The sequence below is a fragment of the Micropterus dolomieu genome, linkage group LG02, assembly GCF_021292245.1.
Source record: "Micropterus dolomieu isolate WLL.071019.BEF.003 ecotype Adirondacks linkage group LG02, ASM2129224v1, whole genome shotgun sequence".
NCBI lineage: Eukaryota > Metazoa > Chordata > Actinopteri > Centrarchiformes > Centrarchidae > Micropterus > Micropterus dolomieu.
In genome coordinates this window covers 32,127,202-32,141,640 of record NC_060151.1, presented here as the reverse complement: position 1 = coordinate 32,141,640, position 14,439 = coordinate 32,127,202, and the positions used below count along the sequence as shown (strand labels likewise).

At 43.4% G+C, this 14,439-nt stretch overlaps 1 protein-coding gene across 1 annotated transcript in view; it reads left to right on the top strand.

The window, feature by feature from the left end:
* Positions 1–6,894: 6,894 nt before the first annotated feature.
* The window catches only part of LOC123967443, a 46,692-nt gene continuing 39,147 nt past the window's right edge, over positions 6,895–14,439 (top strand). Inside the window, exon 1 of the mRNA XM_046043540.1 lies at positions 6,895–6,928. The gene's annotated coding sequence lies outside the window, so the exon portion shown is untranslated. The remainder of the gene's footprint in view (positions 6,929–14,439) is intronic.

Below are 14,439 nucleotides of genomic sequence, written 5' to 3'. Positions count from 1 at the left end.
TGAAACTGCCAAACTACTGGAACTCCATGAAGAGAGCTGGAGATCAAATGATTCCCAACATCACTGTCAGTCCTCTCAAACCCCCAGAGGACGGTGCCTGGAAGAGATACGAGTCTCTCACAAAGAAATACGGTGAACCTGAGAGAAACCGCATCGTCATCCCGTTCATCCTCCCAGCAGAGTCTTTACAAAGCGTCCCGTTCTCTGTCGTCTGTTTGGCCGCCTCGCTGGTGCTGCAGTCCTCCAGGTTTCAAGCCACCCTCCATCTGGGTGCCTGTCTGGGGGATCAGTCTGCTGGACAGAAGTTTGACAAAGACTATCTGCAGACTCAGTATGCCTGCGCTGTGGACAGCACTGTGATGACACCTTCAGCAGACATGTTCACTTTGACCTGGAGAGATGCTTTTAGATACTGGTTTGGTTAAACATCGGTCAGGTCTGAGGCCTCCTCACTGTCAAAACTGGGTTAGCAGTTAGCATCCAGCTGTCAATTAAGTTCTCAGATTTCACTTCCTGTTTACAAATATGTTCACAATCTTCAGAACATGACATGACATTTTGTATCAGAGAATGAATCAGTCACAGCCAAAGTAATGTTCAACTGCTCCAGTCTGTAGTCCACACGTGGTTCAAAAAGACCACCAGCCCCTGTCCCCAAACCGCTAGTAAGGAAGCTGCAACACCCTCGACCGTTAGGGTCTACAGAGGGTGGTGAAAACTGCTCAGCATCATCAAGAGGACAGAGTTGCTGTCCATGGAGGACATATACACTCAGCAGTGCAGAAAGAAGGCCAACAGGATCACCAGAGACCCCATCCACCACGAACCAAAGTGTCCTACCTGTTGCTGGTACCGCAGCATCTGGTCCCACACTACCACACTTCTCAGGGAAAGCTTCATCCCTCAGACCATAAGACCGCTGAACTGTTGAGCTCATTACTGTCACTTTACTGGCACCTTAAATGACTGATGTCACTTTAAACTTCTCAACTGGCAAACTTACTGATGGCACCTGATTACATCTTAAGATATATATTTACAACAGCAGTATAACAGTCTACACTATATTGCCAAAAGTTAGTACATTTAGTACACCCTTCTGAATCTTTGAATTCAGGTCTTCCAATCACTTCCATGGCCACAGGTGTATAAAATCAAGCCCCTAGGCTGCAGACTGCTTCTCCAAACATCTGTGAAAGAATGGGTCGCTCTCAGAAGCTCAGTGAATTCAAGCGTGGTACCGTGATAAGTTGACACCAGTGTGAGTCCATTAGTGAAATTTCCTCACAACTAAATATTTCACAGTCAGCTGTTAGTGGTATGATAACAAAGAGGAAGTGAGTGGGAACAACAGAAACTCAAACAAAGTGGTAGGCCACATAAAATCACAGAGCGTGGTCAGTGCATGCTGAGGCGCACAATGTGCAGAAGTCAGCAACTTTCTGAGTCGATAGCTACAGATCACAAAACGTCGTGTGGCCTTCGGGTTAGCTCAAGAACAGTGCGTAGAGAGCTTAATGGAATGGGTTTCCATGGCCGAGCAGCTGCATCCAAGCCTTGCATCACCAATGCAAAGCGTCGGATGCAGTGGATTCCTGACGGCCGGTGTGGAGGGGGTGCTGCCGGCGATGCAAAGGCCTTTGCGTGTGTTGAAAATTTCCACCTCGAGCGAGAAAGACGCATGGCGCTAAGTCACGATATCCTATCATCGTTGATATTGTCCGGATGTAACCGACAGCTACGGAGTGTTGTTTGGAGAGGACCAGAAAGAGTGGAGGAGTAAAATGCCCCTGGTCGATGGAGAGCTGCTAAACTATGGGGAGATGTCGAGGACAGAGCCGGGAGCAGCGCTGCAGCTTTTGGACACATAAACACCCGTCGTCGGACTGGATTATGGTCTCAAAACTATGCCGGAGGAGCTCGGAGTAAACCGCTTTTATTAAATGAGCTTTTTACTTTAGTTTTTGGGATTACAAAGTTGATTTAACTTCACTGGATCTTCTCGGCCGCGAGCTTCCGTGTTTTTCCAGTTCCACTGTTGTCGTTAGCGTCGGTTGGCACGCAGAGCTCTGTTGGACAACTACTTCATATAATTACATAAAAAACGGACAAAACTTAGCATTACTTGGAGAAAAGAAAGCAAGGAAGTTGAACTACCTGGTGAGTTCAGAAAATATGTGTCTGTAACTTTATTGCAGCTTTCGTTGTACTTTACTGTGACCACGTTAGGATAGCATAGCCCTGATCGATCCAAACTCCATTCAGAAAACAAATATTTTCGAAGTTGTTGTCCTGCTAACTTGCTGACAGACCTGGCAAAGCATGAATTCATATATTTAACAAATCTGCATCATATTGTAGTTATTTTGTCATCAGTTTGATCCGTTTATTGCTATTAAATCACAGCTAAATGTTTACTTTTGGTTCATATAGCGGTGGTAATCGCGAGCTGTGTTTATTAGCGTTATTGCCTTGTGTGTGAACACTTGGCAGTTGTCCAGCGATAAAACATCCGCGAGGAGAGGATTGCGAGGATTAAATTCGCGTTTGGTCTGAATGCTGCATTGTAGTTGCAAAGGGTGGGCCAACTCCATATTAAACCCTACAGATTAAGAATGGGATGTCAACAACCTTCACGTGCACGTAAAGGCAGGCGACCCAAAACATTTGGCAATATAGTGTATGTATATATTTTTTTACTACCATTTACAAGCTATTTGCTGCTGCACTACTTTGTGTCTTTGAGTCTTAGATTCTAACTAGATATCATTAGACGTGATGGTAAGTATTTTCATGAATATGAATGAATGAAGCTTTGTTATTGTGTCATGCATATAATTACGCCGTGCCCGCATGGATGAATGAATATACAAGATAGTTAGGTCCGGAGTACATCATATACAATGCTAACCAAATAGAAACAAGAGTTAGAAGTAATAGCACATATGTATTCAAATACATGTATGTATGTGTTCATACACAGATGCATTTACATTTACGCAGATAACCACCCACATACACCCATTCGCAAAACAAAATTAAATCTAGTTAAACAAACTAGTTTGCCTTCTTTTCCAAGCCTTTGAGACAAAGTGTGCAAACTTAAATACATCATAGTTAAACAAGCATACTAATTTTTGATCATCAGCATACCAAAATATTTCAGGGATTTTTCACATAGCTACCAGAAACAATGATTCTCTTAGATCATCATAATATGTACAATACAAGAGGAAATGACATTCACTTTCCACTTCACCAAGGTCACGTGCCTCACACAATCTGTTTTTCTCTGGAATATTTTTTAATCAACCAACCTCAATGGCCAGAGGCAAAATCTCAGATCTCAGCTAGCTTCTACATAAATGAGATGTAACATACAATTACGCGCTACAGTTCTGTTTGATATGCATGTATGTCCTTAATTTTGTCTTCAATAAAACATTTTCAAACCATTTTTCTTCAAATTTCAATAACTTGTTTTTAAGTGAGTTAACAGGAATAATTTAAGTTAACTTAAATTATTTTAAATATATTACTTATTTACTCTGTCCTCTGCCATTCTGATTAGACGGTTCCACAGTCATATTATTTCACATTTTCTCTGAACAGATCCTGTTACCCAGCCCATATCTCCTTGAATTGCTGGGATCGGAGTAAATTTATGAACCCCTAGAAAACATTGTATGGCTCTTTTCTGTATGGTATCCACCGTTTTGGATTCTTTCAAGTCCCACACCCCTGCATAGTTCAGTATAGGAGAAACACATGCCCCTAGAGAACCTCATAGATCAAAAATCAAGAAAACCCCCAGATATTTATAGGCACTAACATAATCTAAAGTGACTGAGCCAAAGCTAAATATATTTGTACATCTTTGTACAAAGAAGTGGTCCCTTCCAAAGAGGACCAAAAGTAAGGTAGACTGGCAATGCTTCAGAACGAATGTAATTCTGCGATTCAGACCTCTAAATCAAATTATTACCTTACCTCAAATAATGATAATTTTAACAATCCATCCAAATTCTGGAAAACAATCAAAGTATTACAGAATAACAAGGCTTCAGACTTTCCCCAGCAATTGAATATTGGAAATATAATCATATATTAAATTACTTCAACGGTCATTTTGAGAAGGCAGGTCATTTATTTGATCAGCAGCATCCATCAATTTCAGTTGATCCTTCAACATGTTTTTTGCTATCTAGCACATCCTCAACCTCTGCGTTCACATTTGATTTTTAAGCCCTACAAGTTCAAGATATTCTGCAGTCACTGAATTCAATCGACCCCAAAAGGGCGCCTGGACCTGATGGTCAGGATCTCTTTCAGTTAAAGGTGGTTGCACCGGTCATAGTTGAGCCTATTACTCACATTTTGAACATGTCAATTTGTTTTAACCAGGTTCCAGCCATCTGGAAGCAAGCTTACATTACAACCCTATTCAAAGCTGGCGATCGATATGACTTGAACAATTTTAGGCCAATTTGTAATCTCCCTGGTCTTTCAAAAATACTGGAATGTATGTATATTGCTGCCCAACTTAAATCATATTTGCACACGCAAACATTTTAAATGAAATGCAATCCGGTTTCCGGTCAGGGCACAGTACAGTAACCGCCACTTTAAAAGTTATGGATGACTCCTTCCCTAATACTCTTGGACAAATAGTTTTCCTCTGCCAACGCAGAACCCAGCTGCAAGCTGAGGAACAGGTTTATGCCCAACTACAGAGCTAGCTATCAGGCTTCTGAGCCTGTCCACTCAAGCATGAGAAGCTCAGGCCCCACTGCAGGAGGGAACTGAAACTGAACTGAAACCCTCCATGCAGCACTCCACGCTACCTCATCAAGCACGTGGCGAATCAGCAAGGCAATAAGTACTGACCTCCCTGCTCACCAGCTACCTGACGCGGCCTTCGACCCTGAAACATATCCTCGACCAGGCATGAGCAGTGAAACTCAGCACCCAGCCAAGGCAGCCGAGACAGGACTACAACACCTTGAACAGCAAGCCCTGCAGACGAAAGAAGTGACCCTTACTCAGAAGTTTGAGCCACCCAGCAATGTCAGCCAACCTAGTTCATACTTGTCAAGGTTAGGCTTCAGGTCATTCTTAGTCATTGCCTCCCTCTGGAGCAACTAGGGGTTTAGTGTCTTGCTTAGGGACACAATGGTTGATGGGTCACAGTCAGGCGTCTTATCCATTGTGCCATCACCACCCCTGATAGACTGCACTGTAGTCCTGTGTACAGAGAGTATTGGTACTGCAGGTCTGTGTACAGAGAGTATTGGTACTGCAGGTCTGTGCACAAAGGGTATTGGTACTGTAGTGCTGTGTACAGAGAGTATTGGTACTGCAGGTCTGTGTACAGAGAGTATTGGTACTGCAGGTCTGTGCACAGAGGGTATTGGTACTGCAGGTCTGTGCACAGAGGGTATTGGTACTGTAGTGCTGTGTACAGAGGGTAGTAGTGTGTACAGAAGGTACTGGGGTCAGGGAGATCGGTATAGACAGTGCAGCTGCACCCGTGACGGGAGCGACCCGCCAAGTTCCGAGCTGGACTTAGTTACATGGTAAAAATGTATTGAGTCTCATCAATCAACAGTAAACACCAAATACACATATAACTGTTTATACACTAATATGTGCATTTCCCCTTTGCCGTGGTGTCTGACATCACAGATGTCAGATATCTGTAGCAAGCAGTATGCTGTAAGGAATACGGTGAAATATAAAAACTATTTATTCCACAGATCAACAGAATGAATTTAGTCTTTTTCGTTGGTATTTGTGTCACATAGCTACATAAGCAGTGATGATTGCTGGGTAATAAGCAATTAAATGCCCAATCTTCTATTTGATCATGTGACAAGACTCCAGAAATCGTGTGAAATGCAAAATCTGACCAGCAGACTAGCAGATCACACGTGCAAGCTGGAAGTCATGCTTCACTCATAAAAGTAGTTTTAAGGAGAGACAGGAGAGAGAAGAACAGGAGGAGAGGGCCGCACAGCTCCCAGATAAGATTGTTCCGGACTACTGAGGACATTATCAAAGATTTCACCTTTCAAATAGCTGAGTCACTTTACAAGTGCTTTTTCAGCTTGGATTTGGTGCGGCGGCCGTTCTGCTATTTTAGGGCTGATATCATTACGTGGTCAGCTCGCCGCTGAGTAGGCCGACCTGTTTAATTGTGTGGATGTGCGCTGCAGCTGGCCTGTTTTCAGAACTGGTTTGGATTGTTCACAGTTAATAAACCTGATGTTTGTTTTGTTTTTTTGTGATAATGTGTCCCGACTTTAAAGTGTTTGTGTAATAAAAGTGACCTGAAATGGATAGAAAAACTTCACACTCATCTTTGTGACTCTGTTTCTTTCATTTTAACTTTGCAAATGTTTCTTCTGTCGCACACGAGTTTCAGATTAATTAAATGACTTCATGTTAATATGGACAGCCTCAGACTTCCATACATATCGGCTGGACTGAGATCAGATCTTGTTAAATAATGTGATGGTGGTTGGAGTGTCCAGGTGAGCAGCAGTCTGACACACCTGCTCAGTGACAATAAGCCAGGTGCTTTACAGGAACCCACAGGGACTTTATGACAGAGATCAGATGCAAACGTCAGATAACAACTTGTTCCACTAGAAGTTTCGCTTTTAATATCAGTGACTTCATCCTGCTTCAAAGTGACATTATTTACTGTAAATCATCTGTTCTCAAACACAAACATTAAACACGGAGTTTCCCTCCTTGGTGTTATCAGTACTTGCCCTTTTATAAGCACTCACTGTGAACCAGCCAATAGAAACACAGGGGTGATCATCAGCACTATTGTGTCCTCCTTCTCAAATATGAAAAACAGAGCTGATGATCAGACGTTAGTATTTGCTCTCAGAAACTCACCTGTGAAGCTCCAAAGCAGGTAAGATCAGACACTCATCATGTCCTGAGATCCTGTCTTCTTCTGCCTTTCTGTCCTCAGCATGTTACACTGAAAGGTTCTGTCTTGATGAACTCTTGTTTCTGGAGCTTTCTGCCACGTCTCCTGGTCTTCCTCAGTGTTTGCTCAGTTGACACCACCAGATTAACATTAACATGTAGGATCCTGTTTTCTTCACTGAGTTTAGCTCAGAGGTGAAAGGTTAGGCAGTGTCGTCGTCATGGTAACAATAATAACCACATGTTTAGGTTAGTAATGATGATGGTCATGGTTGATATACACCAACGCTGAGTGTTCGCAGGAAAAATAAACAGTTCCAACTCGTCACATATGGACGCTTGATCAAGAACTTATCAGTTTCTGGCAGGATCAGTACTGTAAATGCTCCGTATGCTTCCTTTTGGTGTTCCAACCACTCAAAGTGCTGTTACATTACATTGCATTCAATTTTCTAAAAAAAGAACTAGAGAACTAGATCCACTAGGAGTGATTTGATCAATCAGCCGTCTCTCTTAAAGTAGTGGGGAGTGGAATTCCAAACCCGCCAACATTAGAAACTCAGGAAGTTCAGCAGTGTTTAAAGCCAGCCTCAAACTTAAATTCAGCACAACAGGGTCATGATTACTGAGTGCATTGTATTTTCTGTATTCTGTATTTTGTATCAAACTGTTTTTATCGGTTCTGCATTGATGGATATAATGTATTTTGTTATTTTATGTAGTGTATTAGTTGTTTACTGGTTGTTTTGTGGCTTTTGTTTTGTCTACCTGACCGGGGTCAACAGATGCAAATTAGCTGCTTGCTAACTCTGGTGCAGTTATTTTAACTGTGCGCTGTCCCTGTCAAAAAAATGAAATGGAAGAATGTTAAAAGTCTGTTTCTGGGTGTAGGTCAGCTCTGTAGCATCTGATCACACCCAGGGGATTACCGGCGTACAGTGTGGTTTCACTTTCTCTTATAAGTGCTTTCTCTTTTGTGAGAGCTGACTCAGCCAATAGAAACACAGACTCTTTTCCACTAAAGGATTAATGCCACCATTTCAGAGTCTGTATTAACAACCACTGACAGTCATAAATAAAAAAAAACTTAATTCTCATCATTATGGTAAAATAGTTCAAAAGCACGACCTGATGACTTCTGAAAACATCCTGTTTATGTCCAGTGGTGGGTTAGTATATAAGATCATTCATGACTTAGCACCACAACCTCTCAAATTGGAAGTAACAATGAGTACACCCGGCCCAGGTTAACACGAGCTTCCTGTAGAGGGGACTGTTTCAGTCTACGATATTTAGACCAAACTGCTTCTCAGTGAAGGCAGCTGGGATGTGGAATTCTTCACCGCTGAGTGTCAGAGAACACAGTACTTTCAAACATTTTAATGGTAGTGTGAAAACATGTTTGAAGGACAATCAGATATGAAGTTATTGATCTGTGAGACACTGAATGTGGCTTGTTGATATTCTCTTTTATATGGGAATTTATTACGGTTTTGGGAGGTTTGGTATATTCAAGTCTGTTTTTAGTTTGTTATGTCTGGTTTATTTGAATTGGTTGGCATTTATCTATATATTTATGAAATGTAAGGTTTGGATTTGGTAATCGTTTTTTAAACTGTAATATCTTGCGCGCTATGGGCACCTGCCCAGGAACAGCAGATGGGAATTAGCTTTTAGCTATATCTGCTACAGTACATTTATTGTGCATTGTCCCTGTTAAATACATAAATAAATAATAAAGAGTCTTTAGTAGAGGCCTGCTAGTTTCAGATTTCAAAAATAATAGCTCCTTTATGCAGCTTTTGTGGTTCTGGTCAGGTGCAGCATGGGCAACAAAACCTGTTAATTCAGTCCAAACTAAAATTCACTAAAACCAAACCTGCAACAAAGAAGATGCATCAACTCAGAAACAAGGTTCAGATTCACAGCGAAGAGAGCAGTTTACCAGCAACACTATAATCTAATAAGAAATGTTTTGTTTTCACCTTCAGGTCGGAGGAACAGTCAGCTTCTGCTTTCAGTCTCTGATCTGATCACAGACCAGAGAGAGAAGTCATGCAGGCTTCAGGAGAGATGGAAAAACGTCTACATGAACTGCGGTGAGTCTGAAATAAAAAACTTTCGTACCTTCAACACATGTGGCTGAGGGTTTCCAGAGTTTCCGAGTTTTCCAGGAGTCACCATGTTCAATGAGAGACCTTTCTGAAACCATCTACAGTCAGAGGAAAACCAGTGGGTATCACAGTTGCTGCTAAAAGCGTAGCAGGAAGTCAAAGGGCCCAAATCCAGACCGTGGAGGCAGAGCTGGTAGAGTTCAGGGATTTTACTAAAAATTTTAAATTAAACCAAAAACCTCCGGGCCGGTGAGAAGTGATCAGACAGGACGATGCTCTGTTTGAAAATATCTAGCTGAAGTTGTTGCCATTCTGTTTTACAGAAAGAAGCTGCTGTTACTCGAACGCTCTATGGGGAACACCTGGAGGAACTTGGACCAAAGGGAAGAACTACTAAAGTCTGCAATAGAAAACTGCAGGAACCAAAGCGTCCTGAAGTGGCTGAGAGACTTCTCCCATGTCGTGGACATGTTTAATTTCCTGAAAGAACGCATCGACGTGGAAGAGAAGAAGAACCACAGCAACAGTGTAGACATCACCTTTGTGGCCCACGGAGCGATCAGAGACTTCATGATCCCAGCCAGCTGCCTCCTGCCTCTGCCCTCCATCACAGACGTGCTCCTGTATTCTCCCTGGAACTGCACCAGTAGTGCTGACGTATCATATGGTGTCGCTACAGGACGCATCAGGCCGCAGCACAGAGTTTTTAAATGTGACAAAGATGACGGCTGTCTGATTCCTGATGGAGAGCATCGGCCTGTGAAACTGCCAAACTACTGGAACTCCATGAAGAGAGCTGGAGATCAAATGATTCCCAACATCACTGTCAGTCCTCTCAAACCCCCAGAGGACGGTGTCTGGAAGAGATACGAGTCTCTCACAAAGAAATACGGTGAACCTGAGAGAAACCGCATCGTCATCCCGTTCATCCTCCCAGCAGAGAGGACGTCTTTACAAAGCGTCCCGTTCTCTGTCGTCTGTTTGGCCGCCTCGCTGGTGCTGCAGTCCTCCAGGTTTCAAGCCACCCTCCATCTGAGTGCCTGTCTGGGGGATCAGTCTGCTGGACAGAAGTTTGACAAAGACTATCTGCAGACTCAGTATGCCTGCGCTGTGGACAGCACTGTGATGACACCTTCAGAAGACATGTTCACTGGAAGCTGGAGAGATGCTTTTAGAGGTTGGTTTGGTTAAACATCGGTCAGGTCTGAGGCCTCCTCACTGTCAAAACTGGGTTAGCAGTTAGCATCCAGCTCTAGATTCAGTTTTACAGATTTTGTTACGATCCTCAGGAAATGAGGATAAATCAGGAATTCTTATGAAACAGCATCATAACCCCCCTCCCTGACTACAAGGGAGAGAGTCTTCAGCTTCAGGTTCCTCTGGGTCCACATCAGCGAGGGCCTGAGCTGGACTCACCAACACCATCACAAAGGCAGCGAGACCACAGCTCTTCTGCCTCTGCAGGCTGAGGAGGATAAACATGGACTCCAGGATACTCTGCACCTTCTACCTTTGAGAGCGTCCCGAACGGCTGCATCACTGCCTGCTTAGGCTGCTGCTACGCACTAGTGTTGCGTCGTTCCAAGAACGTTTCGTTCATTTGATCTTGTATGTGACGCAGGAGGAACGAGTAGTCTGAGGGAGTAACTCGTTAATTTTCACGCATGCATGAATAGTCTTGAACTCTTACGTTCACTCGTTACACGGCAGCTGGATGGGCTCCGTCAGCACAGGAAACAGAACTGATTAGCAGGTTTAAGTCGCCCCCTGCTGGCTGCTGGAGAGGACGCAGGTTTAAGTCGCCCCCTGCTGGCTGCTGGAGAGGACGCAGGTTTAAGTCGCCCCCTGCTGGCTGCTGGAGAGGACACAAGTTTAAGTCGCCCCATGCTGGCTGCTAGAGAGGACGCAGGTTTAAGTCGCCCCATGCTGGCTGCTAGAGAGAACGCAGGTTTAAGTCGCCCCCTGCTGGCTGCTAGAGAGAACGCAGGTTTAAGGCGCCCCCTGCTGGCTGCTAGAGAGGACGCAGGTTTAAGTTGCCCCCTGCTGGCTGCTGGAGAGGACGCAGGTTTAAGGCGCCCCCTGCTGGCTGCTGGAGAGGACGCAGGTTTAAGTTGCCCCCTGCTGGCTGCTGGAGAGGACGCAAGTTTAAGTCGCCCCCTGCTGGCTGCTAGAGAGAACGCAGCTTTAAGTCGCCCCCTGCTGGCTGCTAGAGAGAACGCAGGTTTAAGTCGCCCCCTGCTGGCTGCTAGAGAGGACGCAGGTTTAAGTCGCCCCCTGCTGGCTGCTAAAGAGGACGCAGGTTTAAGTCGCCCCCTGCTGGCTGCTAGAGAGGACGCAGGTTTAAGTCGCCCCCTGCTGGCCGCTAGAGAGGACCCAGGTTTAAGCAGTTTTATACATCTTAGGATAGATATATTTACTATAGCAGTATAACAGTATATATACTGTATATTTACGTTTACGAGCTGTTTGCTGCTGCACTACTTTGTGTCTTTGAGTCTCTATGCAGTTTAATTTTTATACATGTGTTGTTGGAGGAGCCTGAGAATAAAAGACTTTCACTGCCAATGACTGCTTCACTGTAGCTGCTGTGCATAACATGAAGAATAATTCCATCGTTCTCAAGTGAAGTATTTATTACCTTTAAAGACTTTTAACTCTTTAAGTGAGAAAATACTGATGAGTCATATCAGCCCAGGAAATATTGATGTATTGACCATTTCTTATGATTCATGTAACCCCTGGACTCAGAGGCGTTCGTGTGTCGCTGTGAGTCCTTCTGTAGATGATTGAATAAACATACAGGAAGACAAGTGTTTGCCTCAAAGAGTTTATTTCAACAAGAACTGCCACCACAGAGTCTGATCACAAAGACTTAAAATCTGTTTGATGGAATAGCTTCATGTTTCTGGGAAATAAGTGCGTTGTCAAGGCAACGTAGTTCCTCTCCAGCCAATAAAAGCAGAGCGGCAGACAGCATCAGGGTCACTTCACAGCTCGGTCCTGGTCTCAGCTGGATCCCTGAGGAAGATCAACAAGAGACTCTGAGGCTCCACAGCAGGTAGGACGTCCTCCTCACTGGAACTGTAACATCCACATATATATTGTGTATTGTCATATATATGTGTGTGTGTGTGTGTGTGTGTGTGTGTGTGTGTGTGTGTGTGTGTGTGTGTGTGTGTATTTATATGCATATCTGGACAGACACTTAATTTTTTTAGAGAATAAGAATTGATGTGTCTATCAGAAATCTGTGCTGTACTTCTGGTGTAAAATAAGGGCGTTGTCCAGGCTGTTAGGATCGCCATAGTTTCTCTTTCACTTTGAACATCTGATCGTGACGCAGCCAATAAAATCAGAGCAGTCTGCTGCAGTCTGACTTCAGCAGCAGACAGCATCAGCCTCACTTCACAGCTCGGTCCTGGTCTCAGTCGGATAAACAAGAGACTCTGAGGCTCCACAGCAGGTAGGACGTCCTCCTCACAGAGAGGCTGTCCAGCAGCACGACGGACTCATGAGCTTCATCAGTTCCCCCCTGATCCTCCTCCTTCCTGCTGCTGCACTCAGCTCTGGATGGAAACCCTTTTACTGCAGTATGAAAAACATCCAGAGGGTGATTTAAACAACATGCAGCTGTTTTAATGTTTGACAGGTCAATGAGATTCTATCATTTATAATATCAAAAACATTGACACAGTAACCTTAAATTCCTGTGCAAATAATCTATTAATGCATATAAACTATGTTTATAAACACCATCTATTATTTTCTGTTTCTACTTATCCTACCTACGGTCACATGCATCATTAAAGTACAATCTGTAGTTCTATTCTACATTGTTGTGATCCAAGACTACAAAACGTAGCACTAGCAACAATCCCAGGGCCCGAGCATGAAACATGCGAGGTCCTTATTAGAACTGAAGGAATAATTTTTTTCTGCAAAGTAAACTCAGTTTTGGGGGCCTAAACGTGCTCAAAAACTTTGCCCATAATTCAGGAGTGGTGAAAAATCTTGTGTTTTATTGGTCTCACACATGGGTGTGGCAAAATGGCTCACTAGCGCCCCCCACAGAGCAGCTCCAAGACAAAGTTTCACCTACGTGTGTGAAATTTCTGTGGTACGTGTATCATGTCCAGACGCACCAAAAAGCCTCTTGGAGCGATACCCGACACCGAACAGGAAGTCGGCCATTTTGGATTTAATGGTCATTTTTGGATGATTTACACACTCCATACTGTAACGAACTCCTCCAAGGGATTTAGTCCAATCATCTTCAAATTTTCACTGTGCACTCTAAACCCATTGACGAGCGTGGCCGTGGAGCAGCGTCCAGAATCGATGATTCGCTATGAAAGAGGAAGTTGTTGTAACTTCAGTGTGCATGCTCACATCTGCACCAAACTTTACGTGCTTGATAACTGTCCCGCCTCAAACACATCTACACGCAGGGCTTGACATTAACTCTCACTAGCCAATGTGGCTAGTGGTTTCCCAAAGTTACTAGCCACGCAGCTTTTTCACTAGCCACATTTTTGTTGTTGGGAAATTACGTTTTATGCGATTAAAGTTGGCTATGGCATGCTAATATTACTAATATTATCATTAGCTCTGATAGGTTTGTGTGTGAAGCTCCTTTTTTGAAAACATGTAGTCTATGCTTGTGAAGCATGGCATACAACATCTTGGCTGGATCACTGCATAAGTACAGCAGATGCTCATGATTGTCTAGAGAACATTGAGATTTTGTATAGTCACAACAGGTCACATACCTGTCTCCATGACATTAAATGTTGAAAGTGCACCTGAGTTGACCAGTTATGAAAACCACGAGCAAAATAGGAAATTAGACTGGACACAGAAGATGGCTTATGGCAGAATAACTTGCGGACTGATAAGAGTCTACGGAATATGGACATACCAACTGGTGCTATTCTGTGTGACAATATTAACTGTAAGAACCAAAATCATAAAATTGACCTGTGTATAATGAACGATAAAATTGTGAATTGCTTAAATGATGGCAGTAAATTATTCTGTAAAAACAGTTCTAAACAACATAATCTCAGACCAGGCTGGAATGAACATGGATCTGAACTCCATACAGCGGCCAGAAAAGCTTTTAAAAACTGGGTCTTATCAGGAAAGGCTAGGCATGGCCCAGAGTGTGAACATAAAAAATATGCAAATGCCAGATTTAAATACGCTGTATGTTTTATTAAAAGAAAAGAGCTGACATGAGGGCAAACTCAACGGCCAAAAAGCTTCAGCAAAATAATGTTTATGAATTCTGGAAAGAAGTTAAGGTTATTACTAACAGGAAGGTGCCTTTGCCTTCTAGTAGTGATGGGGTGAAGATATTGCTGAATTATGGAGAAAACAT